We start from the raw sequence: 23,418 nt of genomic DNA, 5'->3' as shown, positions 1-23,418 counted from the left end.
TTTTTTTTTTTTTAAAGATTTTATTTATTTATTTGACAGAGATCACAAGTAGGCAGAGAGGCAGGCAGAGAGAGGGGTGGGGGGAAGCAGGCTTCCTGCCGAGCAGAGAGCCCGACCCAGGGCTCAATCCCAGGACCCCGGGATCATGACCCGAGCCGAAGGCAGAAGCTTTAACCCACTGAGCCACCCAGGCGCCCCAAATTTTCTCTAGAAAGAAAAGGGTCAAAAAAAGAAAAGGGGATCAGAGGAGCTGGGGCTGGTAGTTTTTTCCCGCCTTGCCTGTTTTCAGTTTCTCCCGAAGTTTGTCCATGTTTTAGCCCAACTGGTTGAAAGGGAGCGCCATTCGTTCTGTGCTTTTAAGACCATGAAGCTCTTTCCTCACCTGCCTGGAATAGTGATGTGGCTGAACTTCTAGTCTGAGGCATGGGAGTCAGACAGAGACAAAGATTTCAATGCTATTAACATGAGAAAAATCTTTTGAACATGAAGTCATCATGCCTGAGGTTTCTTTGAACTTTTCTCATAGTCATTTTTATGGTTTGTACCAGAATCAGCATGCTTTAGTTTTGTACTCAGAAGACACAGTGGAGTAAAAATGGACACAAATTTGAAATGACACAATAGCCAGAAACTTTCATATTAAGGAAATGTTAATACTCTAATAAATATTTAGTGAAGATACTTGACTCATGGGCTATTATATTTTTTTTAATGGTTTCTGGCTTCAGGAATTTTTAAGCCAGATTCTTTGTAATTTAAATTTCCTTCTAAGCAAGGAAGTACACTATGTTATTAATTTAAAAAAATATATACTTAGAAGTTAAAATTGTGTAATTATCTTAATGCTCCAGAGCCTCTTTTCTGACTAAACATTGGAACTTACTCTGTTGAATGCAGGGAATTTGTCCAGAAAAGCTTAAGGAAATTTAGCCTACGCAGGAACATTTGCTAGATTTATAAATAAAAGGTTTGACTAAAGGGCTGATACATAACACAGTTTTGTTTTATCTATAAAAGATTGCATTTGACTTTTTGTCTCTTGGCCCTTCTTTTAGGATTAAGTATTAATTGTGGCTTACTTTTTGTGGTTGCTTTATAGCAGTAAGTTTTTTGTAAACTTGGGGTAATTGAACTCATTTTAGCTGCATAAGGGTAGACTGCCTTTTACAGCATCACAGAAAGGTATCTTTTTTTATAAAGTGAAAATGTCCTCAGAGACAGCACACTTGAGGTCTTGAAGTAGTCAAGGAAGAAAATAGAAGTGTGCCATTCTGTCCCTTGAAGGAATGACCCCTTCTATCGAAAAGTGACTTTAAAGAATTCGAAGTTTAGGATTTTTAGTTGAAATCATTTATAAATCATGGCACTTCGCATCCTTAGTAGAATTCTTTATTTCTAAGAAGCCTGCATAAATGTTTATATGAACATAGCCTTAAATATTTTATTTTATTTATTTTTAAAGAATTTATTTATTTGTCAGAGAGAGTGCGCATGCATGTGAACAAACAGGGCAGGGGGAGGGAGAAGCAGGCTCCCTCCTGAGCAAGGAGGCAGGACTCGATCCCGGGATCCTGAGATCGTGATCTGAGCCCAAGGCAGTTGCTGAACCGACTGAGCCACCCAGGCATCCCAGCCTTAAATACTTTTAAATGTAGCATACCAACGTTACCTAAAGACATTATTCATGAGAGTGTGCATTCAAAGTTTTTAGGTAAAAACGCTTCGTACCTCCTTGCATAGTTGGTTTTATTTTGTTTTGTTTTCGTAAACTCTTGAAGGGAAGCTTTCTGGAGCAGAGTGGGAAACAAGTATTGTTACACTGTATCCAGAGAATGAGGGAAACAATGGATCTTCAGCTTTAGCAGCTAGATGTTTTAACTACTAAAGAAGTTGAGTGATAAAACCTATTACTGCAGAAAATATTAATAGCGTTTGGTGAAGCTGATAGAGAATCAGGTATGGTGACTACAGTGACTCAGAGCTTTTATAATCTGACATATTTTCTCTTTGTAATTTTAGGCTTTTCCTGTTATTTTGGATTTTTTTTTTCATTATTTACTATGGGTTCAGCACCCACGTAGCCAAGAAAAGCAATAGCTCAGTGTACGGAGTCAGTTTGTTGGACAAAAAGGAAAAAAAAAAAAAAACGCTTGTTTTTAATTAGACTCTCCTTTGGCTTTTAAATGTGGGTTTTTTTTTTCCCCCTCATAATTTCACACACACCAGGCATAAAAGTGAATTTAAAAGAGAGCACGACATTGTAGTAACATTAAAAATTCAAGCTTCTTTTTTCTTGTGCATTTCCCAGTCATTCCTGTTGGGTTGGACTGCTGGCCCCTGTGGACGCTGGATGGCCACGGTTGAGCAGTGCACCTCCTGTGCCAGGTTCATGGACAGTGACACAGTTTGGAGAATCCCTCGTGTGCTGGGAATCCTAACCGCTCCTCTTCCACTCCCTTCACCCCGGGCAGGGCTGCGTGGTTTGTGGGGTGACCAGGGGAAGAGAAATCATGTGTATGAGGGAACTCATTTGCCAAAAGCACACGAAGGTGATTGGGAGTCTTCCTTTCTGCTCGCTGAGCTCTTGCGGAATTCCCGTGGCTCCTAGTCACTATATGACAACGCAGCATGACATGAGCTCGTGTGTTTCTCTGGGGAGAGGAATGCAGCTTTCCAGGCCCCCAAAAGGATTCTCAGAAGGTCAGTAAGAACCACTAATTTAGGGGCACGTGGGTGGATCAGTGGGTTAAGCCTCTGCCTTTAGCTCAGGTCATGATCCCGGAGTCCTGGGACCGAGCCCCACATTGGGCTTTCTGCTCAGCGGGGAACCTGCTTCCTCCTCTCTCTCTGCCTGCCTGTCTGCCTACTTGTGATCTCTGTCCGTCAAATAAATAAATAAAATCTTAAAAAAAAAAGAACCACTAATTTAGAATAAAGAGGTAGGCTACCTTTGAGGCAAGAATACAAAGGCTGTGCTACCTTTTTTATTTGATTAAAAATGACCACGGCATGGACACATATGAACTGCATTAAGGTAGCATTGCAAACACACCTGGTACGTCTGTAACACCCGTGTGTTTGGGGGGAAAAAAACCAACAACGTCTCTGGGCTTGTCGCATCTGCATTTGGAGCCGACTAGATGCCGTGCCTTTGATGGTGGTAGCTCCGGGTTTTTCCTGTATTTGCAGTCGCCCAGCATGAGACAAATGAGGAACGTTTGGGAAAATGTGTGAATGATTGAGGGAAGACTCTAACAGCTATCTTTAGAGACCATCTTCTGGTTTGCATTTGTATTAAGAACTCTGCAGAGCAGCAAAGCGTCAGTGGTGCGGAAGTGAGGAGTCTGTTACCTGCTCCGTGTGTCAGGCACAAATCTCATAGCCCTTTAGGTTTGCACAACACTTTACGGTTTTGCAAAACTGAACTGAGTGGGACTCCCGAGAAGGACAGCTGCTCCTTGTGTGGATCCGAGCTCTCTCACCGCGCTGGCACGCTACCGGGCGTGCACAATGTCTGCAGAAGTATTTTGTTGGCTGAATTACCTCGGTTGGTTCTCCTGGAGGTCCTGTGGATATAGACACAGCAAGCCTTGGCATTCCTTTCTGCAGACCGAAAGGGGCAGTTAGTGTTACCTAAGGTCACGTGGCTGGCAGAGAAAACATTTAGGCTTCTTCTTTACACTGTGTTTCGTCTTGACCCAGATAATAAAAGTGCAAAGGCCACCTTTTGATCAGCTGAGCTGCGTAGAAGAGAATTGGAGAGTGGTTGTAACCCTTAGATATTCTCAAAAATAATAGGAGTGTTCTTGGTGATAACAGAGAGAAAATCTTATGCTCATATGCCTTGTCGTTGTTCTGAAGTCAGGCTTTTATCATTTAGTGGGAGAAAAAAAAATCACGTACTTGTTCTCATGCCATGAGATATTTATTGACTGGCTCTACTCTGTCTCGAGGGTAGTTGTGGGCACTGGGAATACAGCAGGGGATGAGTGTTGTGTAGGTCCCTGCCCTCAAAGGGCTTACCTTCTCATAGGGGAGAGATACCTCTAGGTCAACCCACAAGTGTACTCTGTAGTTCCAGGGGGGAAAAATAGAACAGGGTATGTTAGGGGAAAGGGAATGATGGTCGCAGTGAGGGGGATTATTTGGGTAGGATGTGGCATTTGTACAGGAGCTGGCCCTGGAAGACTGAGATGCTGAGAGAGGGGGTGAGATAAGAGAATCAGGAGAAGAGCACGGCTGGGAGAGAGAACGGCCAAGCAAGGGTCCTGAGGTCAGAAGGAGCCTTTGAGTCTGGAGCTAGAGGCAGAAAGTCTGGGATTTCATTCTCAATGGGATGGGAGAATTCATTTCCTTGGACAGCCCTAATAAATCGCCACAGACTTGGTGGCTTAAAACAACAGAAATCTGTTCTCTCACAGTTCCAAAGGGCGGAAGTCTGAAATCAGGATGTCCAAAGGGCTGTACTCCCTCTGAAGTCTCCAGGGGAGAGCCGTCCCCTGCTCGGTTCAGCTTCTGGTGACTCTGGGCATTGCTTGGCTAGGGAATATGGCTCTAGTCTCTGCCGATCTTTGCATGGTCTCCTGTGTCTATCCGTTTTTGTTTTTGTTTTTATTTTCCTGTCTCTTTTAAGGATACTGGTCATTGGACGTAGGGCCCACACAGGTTACCCAGGGTGATCTTATCTCATCTGCAAAACCCCTTCTTCTGTATACGATCACATTCACAGGTTCGGGGATGTCGTTCTGTGGCGTACTTTTCTGAAACCACTGAATTCCCTAATGGTTCCCGTTATAGGAGCCACTGAGGGGGTTCAGGCGCAGGGAGTGACAGCATCCACTGTATTTTAAAAAGATGGCCTTGGAGTTACAGGGGAACGGCCGCAAGACACAAAAACGCTGCTAGGGCGACCACGTGAAAGGCTGTCACCGTGATCCAGGTGATGGAGAGAAACGGGTGGATTTTAGGCTGCATCGTGGGTGACACAAATGCGTGTTGTTGATGGAGTGCAGGTAGAATGGAAGGAAAAGAAAAGCATCGCAGAGAGCAGTTTCCTTCACCGAGAAGGGGAAAACTGGTTTAGGACCTGGCCAGTGCAGCAGTGATGACCTCCAGAGTTCTCTTCCATGCACGTGAACCATGACCAATGGAGAGGTATTTAGGCATAAGTGTCTGTAGCTCAGTGTAGACATAACTTGAGCTCTGTCTGCCTAGAGATGGACTATGTCTAAGACCAACAGACTGGACACAGCTACGTAAGGAGAGGGTTTTCACGGGGTGGAGACTATGACACAGTCCATTAGTACGGAGGTCACAGATGGACGGCTGCCAATTTCAGTGTCCCGCCCCAGCCCCTGACGTTTCCATCAGGACCAGAAGGAGGAAAGCAAGTGGGATGCGGCCACGAGGAGAACCTGGCTCCCCTGGGATGGGCTGTTGTAAAGGCCACGTGTGGTGAAGTTTTACTTCCTAAGTGCCCTTGGTTTCTTTCCAGTCTTTCATTCTAAGCCCCACAGGCCTGATTGGCAGATCGACTGTCTGCTTTTTCTGGTTTGGGATTATATGCTTTTTCTTTTTTCTTTTTTTTTTTTAATTTTATTTATTTATTTGATAGACAGAGATCACAAGTAGGCAGAGCGGCAGGCAGAGAGAGAGGAGGAAGCAGGCTCCCTTCTGAGCAGAGAGCCTGATGCGGGGCTCGATTCTAGGACCCTGGGATCATGACCTGAGCCGAAGGCAGAGGCTTTAACCCACTGAACCACCCAGGCGCCCCGGATTTTATGCTTTTTCTTAAAGCCATCCTCATCTATTAACCTGCATTCATTTTTTAATTTCAGTGCCTCTATCACTAATTATTTTGCCTGACCATTTTTGACAGCCTGCTGCTGCACCTAGCTGTTGAGCAGGAATTCAAAAGGTGATCTCTTAACTTGGACAAAGGGAGTAAAGTTGCTCTTTTATCCCGTATTTTGGGGGGAATCTGGAAACTTGGGCTTGTTTACTCTGCCCTGAGGAGTTTTTGATGTAGAAATAACTTAGTGATTTTCGGTGTGAGAAGATAGAGCACTGCAGAGCCCTAAAATTTTCTGGTATGTTGCATTTTGCTTATTTTGGAAATCCACTTGGAAGGCGGGATTTCTCTTGATTGGAGTTGATACTGTGAGGTCAGCTGTTCAGCATTTGTACTCATTGTGTGCGAGGGACCGCACTAAATGGGAGGGCAAATTATACACAGTCCTCAAGAAGTAGAGGGGACAGGGAAACAAAAGCCACCTCTAAAACGACAGCCAGAAATACTTAGGAAATGAGAATGTTCTCTTGCTCTATCTGTGCACCTGGGATGACCCTCCCTGGAAATTCCAAGTGAAAACGACAAACAAAAGTGCACGCTTGGCTTTTATATACATCACACACACACACACACACACACAAACACACTCATGTGTGAGCACGTCACAGCCAAGGACAAACAGAGCTGAAGGCCCAACAGGAGGGGGGAAATGTCCTTTCTCCCGAAATCACAGTGTTACAATTCTTGGCAGTTCACATGGTCTCTGCTGTAGCTGTTGGTTTATGTTTGGGTAATTTACCGACGAGCATATAATATTTAATTCCTGGTTGGATTGGGCAACTGCACACAGCATTTCCAGTGAAACAACGTGAAATGTGAAAGTAAGCATTTCCCTTGAGAACTCGCAGCTCACTTACTCCGTCGGTTCCTCTGTGGGTGTGAGCGTGACCTCTAGGTTAGACGTTCTGGAACAGAGGGAAGAGAACAGATCGCATCACAGTTAACAGGAAAGGAGGTGCCCAGTACTCTCACTCCCGCGCATTCGGCCCTGCTTGCCCTCCTTGGGCTGGGGACGTTTGGCCTCCCATACCCTGGCATGATTTAGCGAAACAGGTACTGACCTCCTGGTGCCCTCTCTTTCGTTTTACCTGGGCATATTCAAAGAAAAAATTCATGGTTACATTTTTGCAGCCCAAACTTTTCCAGCTCTGGTATAGAGCCTTTGTTTTTCAGCTTTATAGGGCAAAGATTATATATAGCATTTCCTGGACACTAGTTGACGCTTCACTGTGATTTAGTTTTTTTTTTTTTTTTAAATACATAAACTTCATTGCACCTGATTGGGACAGTAATACTGGTGGCTGATGGGTGCCGCGGGTACTCGGCAGCTGCTCTTACTTCCTTTGCTCTGGTTTTTAGATGACTGACTTAAATCGGGTGCCAGTTTCCAGTCTGCGTATTTAGAGAGGGGCGCAGACATAAACTTTGTCCCGAGGCATCGCGTTCTTTGATGTCGTTGTCTAAGTAAGAACCAGTTGAAAGTGAGCAGAGCTGAACGTGATGCGTTAGCCAGGCCATCGGAGAGGGCAGGCTGGATCTCCATACCCTGGCCGCCTCCGCCCAGGACACCAGATTTGGGTTTGGGTCTGTGTCTGGGCCTTGCCACGCTGACTCAGGACATTCTGGCCAATGAGTTCACAATGCGAGACATCATTTCCGTATTCTCAGATCCACTCGATCATTACATTCTGTCTCTACCGAGGAATATAAATCCTACCGAGGAATGTAAATCATAGTCAGAGGCTGCTTTATTGATTCATCTTGAGAAATTGGTACCTGGATGCAGGTAGCGACAGTCGTCTCAGCACCTGTGTTTCCTACAGAGGTATCAGATGGCATCAAATGGTTGCTTGCTGAGCAAGGAGTCAGAATGAGGAAGTGGGGGGAGTTGCTGGTGAGTGGCTCCAGGCTAACATGGCTCTGCTCGTCGCAGGACAAGCACGGTGTTCATAGGGGGATCAAAAACACTTATGTCATTGGCGACAACCCCCAGTGGTCATCTCAGGAGGGTGGCCTTGCCAGTGAAGCCAGCTTCCTTCCCCCAGCAGCCTTGGCACTGCCCACATTAGCTTTCATGACTACACTTCCCCTAGGAGGACATAGTCTTCATAGCCGCTGGCCAGGGCTGAGGTGATGGTGGCGATATGTTCCTTTTTTCATTTGACTTTGTGTTTGGAGTCGCGTCTCGTTCTTACTGTAAATCTCTTCCAGGCACTCTCTTTCCCTCATTTCCAAGCTCCTGGTGGGGAAGTGGTGGCATGTATCTCCTTGTACTTTTAACAAGTCCCTTGGTGACTTTCGAATAAACATTCCATGAACTATACCTTTGGATCAAGCACTGTGAATGGCATGGCAACATGGAGACAGTGGTCTGGACCAGGAGTAGACAAACGATGGCCTGCTGGCCAAATCCAGCCTACCAGCTGTTTTTGTAAATAAAGTTTTATTGGAACACAGCCATGCCCATTCATTTATCCAACGCCTGTGGGTGCTTTCGCACTACAACCACAGAACCGAGTTGAGTAGTTGCGCAAGAGACCGTAGGCCAGCACAGCCTGAGATATTTACTTTGAGGTCCTTTTCAGAGAATGTTTCCCAACCCTGGTCTGTAGAATTTGCAAGCCATCATTGCTGCAAGTGAGAACTAGAAGTGCCCCCATCCTGTTGTGCACCCCCCCCCCAATTCCACGAACAAATGGAGGATCAGAGAAGGAAGGTGACTTGCCTGAAGGTCACAGAGCTGGTTAGGGGGGATGTAGAACCTGAACTCAGATCTCCAATTCCTGGCATAAGTTTTCGCCTCCTACTTTTGTGAGTTTTAGGGCTTATAGGCAATCAGCCATTACAACATAATGAAGGAAACCTTCTCTTGTAGCAGACGCTGTCTTCCATACTGACTTCCCCAGATAAAGTCACCAGCCAGATTGGTACCGATACTCATTTATGAATCTCATAACAGCCACCTGCTGGATCTAGGAGTGGAGGCAAGGGCCAGAGACAAGGATGAGTGAATAGTCCCCTTACCCTCAGAAAGTCTGCACGAGTGGCCAGATCGTTGAGCACCCATTTTTGCAGTGTGTTAAATGTCCTAATAGGGCCACACATAGGAGGCAGTGACCATACAAGGATGTGTCGATTCAGCCTTGAGGAGGTAGTGTTGTTGTCAGAAGTGGCTCCACGGGATTGGCGGCGTTTGAGCTGTGTCTCCAAAGAAATGGAGTCTTTCAGGCAGAGAATGGCAGCACAAATGGCCTGGGGCCCGCTAGGCATGAAGTTCGGGAATGCTTGTCGACCACGGCTAGAGAGTTGGAAAGGTAGGTTGGGGCCAAATTGTAGAGCCCATGGCGTATCACGATAAGGACTCTTAGTTTATGTTCTGGAGGTTTCTGACCTACAGATTCCAGAACACATGGGAGACCACAGTTCTTACATGTTGATATGGCCATTAAGCATTGTCTGTAGATTTAATAATTAATATCACAAACACAGATATAGGAGCTCTCTCCCTAAAATGTAGCTGGCTGATACTGTGATTTATCAACCAAAAGTTCATTTGAAATGTTCTATATTAATAGTATCTTTCTGCTCATTGTTTATTTTCTTGATCAGCAGATACTGAGTCAAAATATCTGTTGCCCAAAGTCTGCAACATTTTTGATTAAAAAAATAATATTGGGATCTACTGCTATTGATGACAGATAGTCATGAAGTTTTTTGAGTTAGCAGACGGTACAAGTTCCAGAATCAAGCTGCTCCAAATTTTATTGGCTGTGTGACTTTGAGCAAGCAAGTTATTTAACCTTGCCAAGCTTTAGAGATCTTACCTCTAATGGCAAATCAATAACATTTGCTCTTTAAGGTTGTTATAAAGATACAATAATGTATGAAAAGTGTGTAGCTTGAGAGGTGCTCAAGAACGTGAGCTATTCTTACTATTTTTGGTGGTACACACAGATGTGTCTTAGATCTGACCCCCTGTGGAGGATGACTTCGAAGGGGGGAGTCGTTAATACCTTTTGTTATCCAGGTGGGAAATGATGGGGACCTGGATCAGAGCAGAGATAGGGGACATGGAGAGTATGGGAAAGTACACATTCACCTTCATCAGTGATGCAGAAAATGAACCCAACTTCTGTTCATTCCCAAAGCCAGGGACCAGGCAGAGACTAGAGTTTAGAGATATCTAATGGTGTGCCTTCTTGGCCTTCTTGGCACCATATGGGGTGAATTATCTGGTAAGTTTTGTGGCTCTTAATTCCTGGAATTGATCTAGATAAGAATTCACCCAGGTTAAATTTATTTTATTTTATTTTATTTTAATTTTTTTTTATTTATTTGACAGACAGAGATCACAAGTAGGCAGAGAGGCAGGTAGAGAGAGAGAGAGGAGGAGAAGCAGGCTCCCCGCGGAGAAGAGAGCCCGATGTGGGACTCGATCCCAGGACCCTGAGACCATGATCTGAGCCGAAGGCAGAGGCTTTAACCCACTGAGCCACCCAGGCGCCCCTAAATTTATTTTATTAGTTTAATGAATTAGTAACTCCTCTCTGGGACATGTCGAAACTAGAACTAGAATGTAAGTTTGTTGTTTCATTATGATTTAGGATAGCTCTGAAGTTCAGCCTATACCCATACTATAGCTCTCAAAGAAATGTATACAAGACAAGGTGCGGCAGGTTCCAATTATTAAAAAATTAAGTAAAATTTCTATATTATTAAATATACGTCTGTGCTTAGAAAAAGTCAGACAGCATGTTAAGTGTCATCTGAGAGATTTTTATTTCCTTCTTTGTCATTTCTATTTTTTCCAAAATGAATATATGTATTTTTAATAAGTGCTAAAAAGGAAACCAGCAACAAAAAGGAACGGATCAGGAAGGCTGAAGGAATTTGCCGTGGCTGTCTTTTCGAGTAGCTGTTTACAAATGCTGGTGGTAGTGGGTGCCCTCCCAACTGTGTTTCAGTTCCGTCAGATGGCATGTTCTATATCTGGTGATATGGGGGCTAGCTCCTAAAGGTGGGTGGGAGTGAGAAATTAGAGTAGCAGTCGTACGTGCTGATGGGGCCAGTCAAAATTTGACTATTATATTTTATTGAATTATTTTTAATGTGAAACTCGAGTCCAGGCTAAGGCATATGATTTTCTGTCATTTACCATCGTTTCTCAATCTGCAAATTCTCACACGCGTGGGTTTTGGCGCCCAGACATGGGCACCTACTGTCGATGGGCCCAATGTTCACCATGAACAGCAGGAACGCTGATCCAGAAATCAGGAAATGGGCTCAGCTCTGTCGCTTAGTTTTGTAGCAGACTTGACTAAGTCATTCGCCTCCCTAAGCCCGGCTTCTTCATGTGCGAATGAGGAATAATCAGACAGTTCCAAACACCTCACAGGGTTATTTTGGAAATCCATTTCAAACAGATTATGAAATGCCATGCCTCAGGGTTGTTTGCAATGCTGGCTTGGCCATCCTTCAACACTGTGGTTATGGGCAGGTGACAGAAGCTCTCTGGACCCCAGTACCGTATCTTTATAGTACTTTTTTTTTTTAAAGTTTTATTTTATTTTATTTATTGGACAGAGAGAGAGAGAGAGAGATCACAAGTAGGCAAAGAGGCAGGCAGAGAAAGAGGGGGAAGCAGGCTCCTTGCTGAGCAGAGATCTCGACGCGGGGCTCGATCCCAGGACCCTGAGATCATGACCTGAGCCGAAGGCAGAGGCTTAACCCACTGAGCCACCCAGGCGCCCCTATAGTACTATTCTTTATAGAATCTTTAACTCTTCTGTCCATCCAACACAGAGATGTGGGGTTCAGAGATAGTGGGTCAGAGGAGCACCCCTGAGGGCAAGTGGTCTTCAAACGGAGCATACATCAGAATCACCCAGAGTGCTTGCAAAACCGCAGATTCCTGGGTCTGAGCCCCAGGGTTTCTGTAATAGGGTGGGGCCTGAGAATGTGCATTTCTAACGCATTCCTCCAGGATCCTGGTGTGGCTGTCCCAGACGTCACCTTTAAGAGTGCAGCTGGGAGGACTGTATGCCGTATGAGAAGGCTCACGATGGTGGTCAGTATTCACCACACCCCGCCCAGACTCACACACCCAAATCACCCAAACTAGATGTTTTTTGACATTCTTTCCTTTTCCTGAATATTTGGTTCTCTCTCGATGCCTCGACCAGTAGAAACACAAAGTGACTTTTGGATGAAGCAGTTCTCACCTGAGTCACCCTAACTAACGTTGACAGATCGTGAGTACCCGGCCTCAGCTAGAACTCCGAGAGGCTTAATTCATACACGTATGTGCACCAGAGGCCAGTGATGGCTTTTGGCTCCGTTCTCCTTTTTTAAAAATGCAGTGAGTAAGCTAATTTTATAGGAATGTCTCAGAAAGCTATTCCTGTAAACCCAGCATTGTTACGTTGAAATAGAGGAAGCGGGGCTGATTAGTGCAATCTTACTGAAACCTCATCATAGCCGTCCCTCCAGATTCAGAGGGTTTGCATGGGAACCCTCCTACTCACCCCTTATGGCTCTGTTGTATGGCGAAGTCGTGTTTGCTCACGTGGCCTCTCCTTGTTCAGACAGGGTTAATACCTCTCCGTGATTCTTTCACTGGACGGGATGAGTAAGCGGGGGAGACTCGGTATTAACTGCTTCATCAACTGTGTGTGTGAGTCATCTCCTGCTTGTCTTATTAATTCAACTGGAAGGAGGAGAAATGTTATCTCTGGTTCCTGAGGCCAGCTTGGGCTTCAGCGAACTAGGATACTCCCTCGAGGGGCTCGCGATTGCCGTTTCATTCACTTACTAAGGGAATGAATCCGTTGTGAATCTCATTCGTGTAGCACGTATACATAAATACATAAATGGCAAACTGCGGCGACGGTGGGATGTTTACCAATGATCAGCTGCCGCAGGTGGGATAGGAGCCCTGGAAGGGTCTTCTATGGAAGGTGGTTGACTTAAAAAAAAAAAAAAAAAAGGATGAATTCAGGTTATTCAAGTCCCTCTCCCCACTGCACGCCCCTCCTCTTGCTTCTGATTTGATTAACAGAGGTATTGGGGGAAGAAGAGAGCCGTTTTCCAAATAAAATTGCCTGGGATTCTTGTTCGGGTTTCATGTGGTAGCTGGATTATCTTGAAATGCAGTTATATGCTTAGTTTCTACTTCTGATGCTCAGTTCACTCGTGTCTTCCTGTTTGGCTTGTACCTTCCTCTTCTGACTCAGTTTTCTCTGTTTCTCTTCTTACTCTGCGGGACCGCTGTTCTTCCTCTGTGCCTTTGGCTTTTCTCACTTACCCGCTCCCTTGTATGGCCTTTTTCACTGAAGCATGTCTCTCTTCACTCTTTCTTTATCCCCAGGCAGACCCTCCAGATGGAAGGTACCTTTCTTTTGATGAACACATTCATTTTGATTCAGGAAGAGTTTACATATGGAGAAAGGGAACATAGATCTTAAACGTGCAGTTCAGTGAGTTTTGATAAGCGGATACCTCTCTGCAGTCAGCTCCCTGATCGGGATAGAAGACATTTCCATCACCCCAAAGAGCGTCTTTCTTCCTCCTTCCTGTCAGTTCCTATCACCCCACTGCTCTGATTTCTCCTATCGTAATGACTTGTGTGTGTTCTTGGACTCCACACAAATGGAATCTTTCGGTGCGTACCTTTTTTGTATCTGCCTTCTCTTGCTTAACGTATTTTTGCGATTCACCCACATTGTTGCATGTATGAAGACATCATTGTTTTTAATTATTTGTCAAGATTTATTTATTTATTTTAGAGAGAGAGGGAGTGTGAGTGGGGGTGTAGGAGCAGAGGGAGAGGGAGACAGAGAGAATCCCAAGCAAACTCTGTAGTGAGTGTAGAGTCGAACGTGAGGCTGGATCCCAGGACCCTGAGCCGAAATCAAGAGTCAGCCGCTTAACTGACTGAGCCACCCAGTGCCCCAAGATTTCGTGATTTTTAAAAAATGCTGGTTAGTACAGGGGTTCCTGGGTGGCTCAGTCAGTTAAGCTTCCAGCTGTTGGTTTTGGCTCAGGTCAGGAGCTCATGAAGGGTTGGATCAAGCCCACAAGAGCGCCACACTCAGTGTGGAGTCTGCTTGACGTTCTCTGCCTCTGCTCCTACCCCACTCATCCTCTCTCTCTCTCTGTCTCTCAAATAAATAGATAAATCTTTAAAAAGAAATGCTGGCCAGTTTTCCATTGTGTATGTAGCTATACGTTATTCATTCACTTGTTCACAGATGTTTGGGTTGTATTCACATTTTCACTGTTCCGAAGAAAGCAGCTATAAACACCCTTGTGTTTTTGTGGACATATGTTTTCTTTCTTTTTCGAGTGGATTAAGTGGGACATAGGGTAGGTGTGTAGCTTTGTAAGAAACTGCTTATAAAAAGCAAGTGGTTGTAGCCTTGCATGCTTCTCCCAGAAGTGTGTGAAAGTTCTAGCCACTCCAAATCCTCACCAAGATTTAGTGTTCTTGTTCTTTTTAATTTTAGCTATTCTAGTGGTTAAATGAAATATCACATGGTGTTAATTGCATTTCCTGATGACTAATGATGCCGAGCACCTTTTTTTATGTGCTTTTTGGCCATTTGTTTTGTGTCTGTTCCAGTCCTTTGACCATTTAAAAAACTGGGTTGGTTGCCTTTTTTGGATGTGTAAGAGTTCTTTATATATGCTGGTTATAAGTCCTTTGTCAGAATATGTATTACCATGTTTTTCGCCACTGTTTTGGCTTGTCTTTTCTTTTCTTTTTTCTTTTTTTCTTGAGTAGGTTCCACACTGGGGTGGAGCCCACCCTGTAGGGCTCAAACTCACAACCCTGAGATCAAGACGTGATCTGAGACTGAGAGTCAGATGCTTAACCAAATAAGCCACACCAGCGCCCCGTATCTTTTCATTTCTTAACTGTGCTTTTGGTAAACAGTTTTTAATTTTTTTCTTTTTCTTTTTCTTTTTTTTTTAAGATCTTATTTATTTGACAGAGAGAGAGAGATCACAACTAGGCAGAGAGGCAGGCAGAGAGAGAGAGGGGGAAGCAGGCTCCCTGCTGAGCAGAGAGCCCGATGCGGGGCTCTGATCCCAGGACCCTGAGATCATGACCTGAGCCAAAGGCAGAGGCTTAACCCACTGAGCCACCCAGACGCCCCAGTAGTTTTTAATTTTAATGAAATCTAATTTATACTTAAAAAAAAGATTTTATTTATTTATTTGAGAGAGAGAGTGAGAGAGAACATGAGACAGGAGAAGGTCAGAGGGAGAAGCAGACTCCCCACAGAGCTGGGATCCTGATGTGGGGCTTGATCCCAGGACTCTGGGATCATGACCCGAGCCAAAGGCTGGTGCTTAACCAACTGAGCCACCCAGGAGTCTCTAACGATACTATTTAAATCTGTGACCCATCTCAAATTAGTTTTAATGTATGGTGTGAGGTGTAGGGGTGAAGGTTCAAAATTTTTTTCATACATTTATTGAACTGTATGAAACCATTATGGTTAAGATTTTCTTTCCTTATCAAATCACTATATCACCTTTGTTAGAAATCAAGTGACTGTGTTTGTACTGTTTCAAGACTCTTTCTGCTGTTCCATTGATCTGCATGCTATACTGTTAATACCATACTGACCTGATTAGAATAGCTTTACCACAAGTCTGGTAGTGTGAATCCTCTAATTTTGTACTTCTTTTTCAAGATTGTTTTGGGTATTTTAGCTTTTTAGGATTCCATATAAATTTAAGCATTGACTTGGTAATGAGCATTGGATGTTAACTAAAATAAGTACTTAAAAACAAAACAAATAAAACAAATTGTACAGCTGAAAACAAAACCTTTTAGAAATTTGTCTGGACTGCATTGAATTATGAGAAATCAATTTAAGGACAGTTGACATTTTAGCAACTTTGAGATTTCCAATTAAAAAAGCATTGTCTCCCTGTCCTCTTATTTAGTAATTTCTCTCAGTAATGTTTCCCTGTTTTTGCAGAGGCATTTCATGTTTTCTTTCTTTCTTTTTTTTTTTTGTAAAATTTAACCATCTTGTAGGTTTTTTGATACCATAATAAGTTTAATTTTTTAGAATCTTATTTTCAAATTATTTAATATTTAGATAAAGAAATACTTTTGTTTATTGACATTGTATCTTAGGGACTGCTAGATTCACTTACTGGTGAAGACACATAACCATGTTCCTTAGGGGGAAAGCATTCACACTTTGACCATTAACTGTGATGTTAACTCTTAAGTTTTTCATGGTTGTCCTCTATTGGCTTGGAGAAGTTCCTTCTATTCCTTATTTTCCAAGGGATGTTTGTCTGTTGTTATCAGCAAAGGATTTTGAATTTCATGTAGTTCTTTTTCTGCATCTATTAAGATGATGTATCACTTTTTCCCCCTCTATCCTGGTGAATTACATTGATTGATTGATTGATTTTAAAAGTTTAACAACCCTGAGTTTCTGGGATAAGAAAAAGTTATCATTATGAAGGTATCACTATTCTTCTTACCTACTCTTTCAATATTAAGTATTTTTACCACTGTGTCCATTAAGAATATTTGTCTCTTATTTTCTTCCCTGTGTAGTATTTATAGATTTTGGTGTTAGTGTTACGTTGGTCTCATAAAACGTGTGGTGTATTGCTGTCTCCACTTTTCTCTGAAAGAATTTTTTGTAGAATTTTATCTCTTAAAAATTTGGTAAAATCCAGTAGTGAAACCATTGGGCCTGGAATTTTCTTTGTGTAAAGGTTCTAAAGCTATTACAAATATGATTAAAAATATACAGTAAAGTGTCCTTTTTTCTTATGGTATACAGTTTTCCAAATTTTAATACATGTGTAAAATTGAATAGGCACCACCACAGTCAGGATACATGACAGTTGAATCATGCTGTGCTAAGGTTTTGATCATGAATTCAGTTTCTTAACAGAGAGCAGACTATTCCCATTTTAAATTTATTCTTCATTATGTTTTGGTAAATTATATTTCCGATTTTTCAAGAAATTGTTCCTTTCATCTGAGTTGTCAAATTTATTGACACAAACTCTTTATAATATTTCCTTATTATCTGTTTAGTGTGTGTAGGATCTCTAAAAATATCCCCCTTTTCACTTCTGCTATTGGTTATTTTGTCTTTTACTTTTGTGATCAGTTAATTAATTTTATTTGTCTTTTCCAAGAGTGAACTGTTGGTTGTTTTGTGTTTCATTGATTTCTGTTCTGTTCTTTATTATTTCCTTCTTTGTCCTTCCTTTGGGTTTAATTTATTCTCCTTTTTCTAGATCATTGATTTGAAGTTTTTCTTCTTTTCTGTTAATGGTGCACACACTTTTAGGATTATCATATCTTCCTAATGAGTATATACCCTTTAATTATTATAACGGTCCTTTGGCTCCAGTAATTCTCCTTGTCCACAAGTCTCCTGATACGGATGGATGTGGCCGTAATAGCTGTTGGCTGTTCAGATGTCAGTGACCAACTTGCCATGAATCCTCACAGTTTTGCTGCTTGGCACAAATTCTGATGTATAATAAATACTTTTATTGTTACGTCACTCAGGATAGACGGACCCCGACTTAAGATGGTTTGACTTATGATTTTTCAATTTTATGACGGAGTGAAAGCGATATGCCTTTCGTAGAAATCACACTTAGAATTTTGAATTTTGATCTCTTTTTGGGTGTTGGTGTATGCAGTGCGATGTTCTCCCATGGTGTGGGGCAACTGCAGCTTCTCAGCCACTAGTCCCAAGAGTAGACACCCCCTACACTGACAACCATTCCGAACCCATACAACCAACCATTCTGGTTTTCACTCTCAGTAAAATATCTAAGTGTCCTGAGCACATGGAGGTAGGCTAAGCTGAGTTGTGATGTTCGGTAAGGGTACACCTATTAAATGCATTTTTGAGTTAGGATATTTTCATCCTATAGTGGGAGGATGTAACCCTACTGTAATTCGAGGAGCATCTATATTTTGTTATTTCCGTTTTCACTCCTTTAGGGCTGTTTAATAGTAAATACTTTTAATTTCCAGGAACATGGGGAGTTTTAAAACTTTTTTTTTTTGATTGCTAACTCCATTTTAATTTTTTTTTATTTATCTGGTTTTCTCCAAAGATGCTACTTTAAATATTTTGAGGCAATTTTGTTAGGCGCATATGTGTTTTTGATCATACAGTCTTCTTCACTGATGATTCCTTTTGTATAGAATGTCCCTTGTGGTCATTTATAATGCTTTTTACCTTACATCCCATTTATTTGATATTAAAAGTTCTATCTTGGGTTTTTTTATTTCATTCATTTTTTTTTTTAGTTCTTTATTTTCATCTTTGTTTTGTACTTCCTTTTAAATGGATCACTGTTTTTTCCCCACATACTGTGCAATACAAGTCTCATTATTTTTTATTTCTTTAGGGAGAGAGTGTGAATGGGGCCAGGACAGAGGGAGAGAGGGAAGGAGAGAGAGAATCCTAAACGGGCTCCACATGAGGCTTGATCTCACAACCCTATGATCATGACTTGAGCCAAAATCAAGAGTTGGACGCTCAACGCACTGAGCCACCCACTCACCCCTACTCGTCTCTGTTATTTGATTAGTGACTTTATACCCACTTATAATTATTTTTATTAAGACTTTTCAGTTTTGTCCAATTTTTTTCTACTTGCCATTTATTTTTTCCCTTTCCTTCCTTCCTTTAGATAGGTTGAATTTTCTTTGGGTAGTTTAAAAGAATACATCTTACATCATTCTTACAGTGCTTACCTTTAACTTAGCCTAAACTTAGCTTGTCTCAGACTTATCAGTGATTTCATTGTTCCCCAAATCACTCCCCACCTCACAACCATTAGACCTCTCCTGTCTCAGACCCCTGTTTTCCCCAGTTTGCCCCCTCCTGAATTTCTCCCAAGAGTTTCCCTGAATACTTGTGTTAGAGAATGGGTGTAACTTTGAGATGGGTATCAGTCTGCAGCCTGTGCAACTGCCCCATCTTGTTTGGAACCAGAAGTGACTTGATCTTTTAGAAAGTTCTTGCTTCTGACAAAATGGAGGGTAGAATTGATTGGGGTGACACTGGAGGCAGAGATACCCCTAGGGGTCTGTTGCAGTAGTGCAGGAGAGTTTAGGATGGTGGCAGTTCAACGGAAGGACTGGGGGAACATTGGTGATCTTGGTGTGTTTGTACTTGAGGAGTGCGGGAGGTAGAGCAATTGATGAAGCTAAGCACCGTGGTAAAAATATTACATTTCTTCTTTTTTGTATTCTCTTGTATTCTTTTTCGTGTTCTATTCTCTTCCAAATTCCAGTTATCCTGTTTTTCATGAGGTTAAATGAGGAAAAGCATGTGGAGTCCATGACATATCCTGGTCTAGAAGTGATCAAAAAAGTGAATGCTGATTTCCACATTTCTGCCTCCCACGACTCTATGAATGGGTGTAGGAAGGCTGCAGGTGAGCCAGGAGGAGGAAGTGGCTTTTGTTGTTTGTGTTGTTTCCGCACTGGAGAGCAGTGGATAATGTAATTATTTTATTTTATTCTTTGTCACTTTAAATTTGAATTGCCCATGGGACATCTAGGTAGCAGATACTTGGATGTATGAATCTAGAGCTGATAGGAGACAGAGATTTGAGAGTCGTTAGTAAAACTATAGGAGGTCTTCCAGCAGGGCACAGCAGAGTGAGAAAGAGAAGAGAGCCTTGAGAAAACATTTATGGGTTGGATTTGGAAGAAGATCCACCAGAGAAAATGAGGAGGCCTGGATTCTTGTCCCAGTTCTGACACTAACTGTTTTTCTTAACCTTTGAAGAAGCAATCCTTTCAGGAGCTTCTCTTTCTTTCTTTTTTTTTTTTTTTTTTTTTAAGATTTTATTTATTTATTTGACAGAGAGAGAAATCACAAGTAGGCAGAGAGGCAGGCAGAGAGAGAGGGGGAAGCAGGCTCCCTGCTGAACAGAGAGCCTGATGTGGGGCTCGATCCCAGGACCCTGAGATCATGACCTGAGCCGAAGGCAGAGGCTTAACCCACTGAGCCACCCAGGCACCCTGGGGGCTTCTCTTTCTTTTGAGCTTCTCTCTCTCTCTCTCTCCACCTCCCTCCTCTTTCCTCCTTCTCTCCCTCCCTCCCTTCATTCTTCATTAATTTAACAAATGTTTCATGGACACCTGCACAGGATACAGAACCACAGAGAAGGGGTATGTAAATCGGACTAACTGCGGGGGAAAAGGGGAGTCAGAGGAGGCTTTCAGAATACATGTCCTTCAAACTAAGCTTTTGGGAATGAGGAGTAGTTTAGACAAGCATATGCAAAGAGAGACCAAAAAAAAGTGCAGAATGGTGTATGGGCAGACAGAAGAGGCAAGAGCAGATCTGGGAGTCAGGCCTGACAGCCCCGGAGAGGTTCAAGGCTAGATCAGGGAGGGGCCTTGTGTGCCGAACCCGGGAACCTGGCTTTTATCCAGAATGTAAAGCCAACCCCAAACCCACTGAGGGCCCTGAAGCGGGGATGTGAGAAGGCAGGTGTGTGTTTTAGAGACCTCATTTTTCTAGTGCTAGGCATGTGGCATGAAAGGGGACCAGGTGGTTGTCAGGGAGACCAGAGAGGAAACAGTTACAGAAGTTCAGGTGACAGAGGAATGTTTACTTAACCCCCGTGGAGCACCCGCTCCCTGCTAATCACTGGTCTGTGTGCCGAGGATCCCGCATGGGCCGGGACACTCAGGCCCCTCATTTTCAGGGAGCTTGGAGTGACACTGGAAATGACAGACGGGGCAAGAGCCCACAGAGAAGAGGGATGTGAATGAGGCAGGATCTAAGGACTTGAAGGTGAGTGAGAGGGCAGGGTTTCTGCTTTGGACCAGCGGGTGGACAGCAACACCACTCATGGCAACGGGGAACCCGGCAAAAGAACGAAGGAGGGCCTCCAGGTGGAGGTGTCTAGCACGTCCTCAGCTAAACAGCTCTAGACCTCAGAAGGGGCCTCTGTAGCTTACTGGTCTGCTAAATCAAAGAATGGAGCTAGTATGTTTAACTTGATTGTATTCTGTTCCATGACTGAATCTCGGTGTCCGCCTCTGACGGTGGCTTCGCTGAGGACCAGGCTTCCTTCTCCGTCTCCCCAGAACCCCCTATGGGGCTGGCCAGCACAGTAGGGTTACTCGTGATTTGAGGTGGACCTGGAACCCAGGGCCATTGATTTCATGACTCTCCACGGGTCCCTGCTTTCCTCTGACCCCGCCAGTCGCCCCCTTACCTTTGGCTTGCTGTGTAAACTGCCTCGGGTCCCTCTCCCATATTCCTGTCCCCTGCACTCACAGAATGCTCCAGCTCAGATCCTATCCCCTGCGCTCACAGAATGCTCCAGCTCCGAGGGCTCTCAGGATGGCTCGGGTCCACTCTGTGCATTTCACAGAGAGAAGAGGCCCGGTGGCAGGTGGTGAGGTTTCCAAAGCAGTAGTAGGGCTAAGATTAGATCTCTTAATTCACTGGTCCCTCTAGCACTGCGTCCCCTCCCCTTCCGTTGGTTCACACTGGGGTCCTCAGAGAGTGAGCTCTCAGGTAGGTATTTGTGCAGAAGTCTGGAAATGATGACGTCTGTGTGTGTGGCTCGGAGACCTCGTGTCAAGATTGCCGGGAAGCATCGGGTTCCTTCAGCTCTGACGGAGGGAGACAGTGTCCTTGGGGCCCCGTTTGGACTCGGGCAGCCGTGGGCCTGCAGGTCCCTGTGTGGGGTGCCCTCAGGAGGCTCCCTGTCAGGAATCATCTCACCGCAGGTGGGGACTCACACTGCTCCGCGCCTTCAAAGAAAAAGTAAAAAGTGCAGAAATGACCCGACTGAGTGTGAGAAGCACTTCTCGCTGGTAAGAGTTTCAAGTGCGGGAGAAAGAGACGTGTTGAAAGAACATTGACTTTCATCAGCTTTGAGCATCTGCTTTTTATTCTCTAAAAGGAAGCAACACCTCAAATTACAGCAGTCCCTCGGCAAGCAGGCACTTGAGATTTTGATCTGGGCAGATTCTTCGAGGGAGCGCCTCGCGGAGCTCTTAGGAGTGATTTGCAGAATGACAGCTTTTGTGGGGAGGGGGAGAGGGCGGCAAAGACCGGGAAGGAACGCCTCTGAGAAACGGCAAATGAGCCATTTCTCTCCTGCCTGGGTGCTCGTGGAAACTGTTCTCAGCAGACCCCGGAGACCAAATTAAAATAGATAGGAAACGAAAGCTAAACACCATGTTTAAAAAAAAAAAATTTTTTTTTTAATTTTTAATGCAGTGCCTGCTTCCAGAGCACTCCTGCAGCGTGGGTCCCATCGTCGTTTCCCCTCTTTTATGTAGATTTTATTATTTTTACTGTGCCTGAAATGCCCAGCATAAAACTTGCCCATTAAGCATTTTTAATGTGGGGTTCCGTGACATTAAGTCCGTTCACAGTCATGTAGGTCACAACTATCCTACAGTGGCAGTTTTTTTTTATTTGAGGGGCAAGTTTCCCAAATGAGGCATCTTGGGAAGCGGGAAAGGGTCACCCCTAACCCCATAGCCCAGCATTACTGCTGTTCTAATGAAGATGGTGGTCTCCCACGTCTTTCCATTATCCATATGATTTTGTGCAGACCTACTTGCAGCAGTGTTCATGGAGGTTATAAGTGAATTTCAGAGCTGTAAGGGAAGTTAAGGACAGTTCCCTCCATTCCCCCATTTTTCAGATTAAGAGATGGGTAGCTCAGAGGGACAGTGGCTTGTGTCGCTGGATGGTGGTGGAGCTGGGTCCAGAGTCCAGGTGCTCCCTTGCCTGAGACCAGTGCCCTGGGCTGGTCTGTCTTTAGTTTCAAAATGTGTTATAAAAAATTCATCGGTGCTTTATTTTTAGGATAATCTTTCTCTCTCTCTCCCTCCTTCTTTGTGTGGTTTCTGTGTCTGGATTTTTTAAAATGCCGTTTTCAAACGGGAATTTGTTTTATTTTTTTATTTTTTTAAAGATTTTTATTTATTTATTTGATAGACAGAGATCACAAGTAGGCAGAGAGGCACACAGAGTTGTGGGGGGGTGGAGCGGGCTCTCTGCAGAGTTGTAGGGGGGAAGCAGGCTCCCTGCTGAGCAAAGAGCCCGATGCAGGGGCTCCTTCGCAGGACCCCTGAGATCATGATCTGAGCGAAAGGCAGAAGCCTAACCCACTGAGCCACCCAGGTGGCCCCAGGAATTTGTTTTAAAGATTTTATTTATTTATTTGACAGACAGAGATCACAAGTAGGCAGAGAGGCAGGCAGAGAGAGAGAGAGAGGGGGAAGCAGGCTCCCTGCTGAGCAGAGAGCCTGATGCTGGGCTTGATCCCAGGACCCCGGGATCATGAGGAATTTGTTTTAAACAAGAAAATCACGACATTGTTGTTTATTACTCGTGACCTCGATGCAGCCGACATTCAGGACTGTCTTGCCTGTGTTCAGATATGACTCTACCCAGGATCTTCCTGCCTCCCCCCCCCACCCCTCTTTGTTTTGCTGATTGTAGTAAAACCAAAGTTTAAAGGTGATTGTTGTTTTCTCAGGTTGGGGTTGTAGACTGTTGCTT

The 23,418-nt window shown here is 43.9% G+C and overlaps 1 protein-coding gene across 8 annotated transcripts in view; it reads left to right on the top strand.

Annotated features, from left to right (window-relative positions):
- ATXN1 (ataxin 1) overlaps positions 1–23,418 on the top strand; it is a 395,770-nt gene that overhangs the window by 35,937 nt on the left and 336,415 nt on the right. The window lies entirely within an intron of this gene.

This window comes from Martes martes (genome assembly GCF_963455335.1).
Source record: "Martes martes genome assembly, chromosome: 6".
NCBI classification, from domain to species: Eukaryota; Metazoa; Chordata; class Mammalia; order Carnivora; family Mustelidae; genus Martes; species Martes martes.
This window is presented reverse-complemented; position numbering and strand designations above follow the sequence as displayed.